Genomic DNA, 1,804 nt, shown 5'->3' with positions numbered 1-1,804 from the left:
ATATAGGATAGATTACCATATGTAATATGTTAACTAGCACTAAGAAGACAAGCTAAGAAAGAGGGTGGTGTATAAGAGTGTGTACATGCCTTTTTAGATAGAGTGATCAAAGAAAATGGCTCATACGATATTGAGAGTTGAAGAAAATGAGGAAAATACCAATGAGGAAAACTGCAATTAAGATTTTCATGCAAAACAGGAAAAAAAAGACCTGAGGAAGGTGTAAGGAGGCCTGTGGGTTAGATTTCAGTAAGAGAGAAGAGCAGCAGAAGATGACATAGCCATGTCCAAACCATGGTCTTGTAGGCCATAATAAGAATTTTGGCTTTGGCTCTGTGGATGAAAAGGGGGCCACATGCTAACTACTAACTCAGGAAAGGCCTACATGACGGCCTTGCAAACTCAAGAGACCTAAAGTAACCACAAAGGGCGGTCTGAAATTCAAAACCTTTAATTAAAAAGCAGTTTATAGTGGGTAGTCACGTCCTAGGCCAGTGTCTTCCCCGACAAAGGTCAACTTCAATCTTTACTGAGCCTATTGTCTTTTCACATCTAAATTAATGTACCTGTGAAATATCATTAATTGTTGCCTGTTAACTATCCTGTACCCACCTAAGTAAAAGAAGTATGTGTCTATCGTTTTACCTTTTATCCAATCCCAAAGGAAACCCCGCCCCCCTTTGCTTTCTCCCACCTCTCTAATCTATCACCAACCCACTTAAGTCTCCTCCTTTGGTTGTAAATGCATAAAACAAGGTGAAAAATTGCCATTCTTTGTAGCTTTATCCCAATATGTTGATATTCTGCTTCCCGGAAATTGTCGATAGTTTGGTTCAAATAAACTCACAAAAATTCTTTACAGGTTTGAATGTTTTTTTTACATTAACAACTCTTAATGAACTGTCAAGCCTCTGACAGTTTTTGAGAAGAAGAGTGAGGAGATCAAACATTAACTCTTTTTTTGGTAAAGGATCATTCTGACAAGTGTGCTGAAAATTGACCACTTCTGCATCTGGCTTCTTTTATCTAGCATAATGTTCTCAAGGTTGTATCATGGATTAGTTCTTTATTCCTTGTTATTGCTTATACATCAGTGGATGTATATTTGGGTTGTTCCCATTTTCTGGCTATTATGAATAATGCTTCTATGAACATTTGTGCACAAGATTTTGTGGGTTCTTATGTTTATATTTCTCCTGGGTATGTACCTAAGAGTGAAATCACTGGATTATATGGTAACTTTATGTTTAGCGTTTTGAGGCGCTATTTTCAAAAAAGGCAGCAGCTTTATTTTTAATAGCCAAAACAGGCAACAATCTAAATGTTCATCAACAGGTAAATTGTTATATAGCTATGTGATAGAATGCTACTCTGCAATAAAAAAGGAAAACTATTGATACATGCAACAATATGGATACATCTCAAAATAATTTTCTTGCATGAAAGAAACCAGATATATTGTATGATTCCATTTATATAAAACTCTAGAATATACAAACTGATCTAAAGTGGCAGCACTGTGGATTATTGTTGCCTGGATGAGGGGGGGTAGGCAAGAAGTAGGGAGAGAGGGTTACAAAGGGGTATGAGGAAATACTGGGGGGTTATGGATATATTCATTATCTTGATTGTGGCAATTGTGTCATGGTTGTGTACATATATAAGATTTATCAAGTTGTATTCTTAAAAAGGAGCAGTTTATTGATATCATGATTATAGCTCAATATAAAAAATGATAGCAAAACAAATAAAAGAGGATTAGGTAGGAGGTAGGACAGAAAACATCTGGATAGACTAAATTTAA

Source organism: Myotis myotis, unplaced genomic scaffold (assembly GCF_014108235.1).
Source record: "Myotis myotis isolate mMyoMyo1 unplaced genomic scaffold, mMyoMyo1.p scaffold_m19_p_10, whole genome shotgun sequence".
NCBI lineage: Eukaryota > Metazoa > Chordata > Mammalia > Chiroptera > Vespertilionidae > Myotis > Myotis myotis.
Note: the sequence above shows the minus strand (reverse complement) of the source record.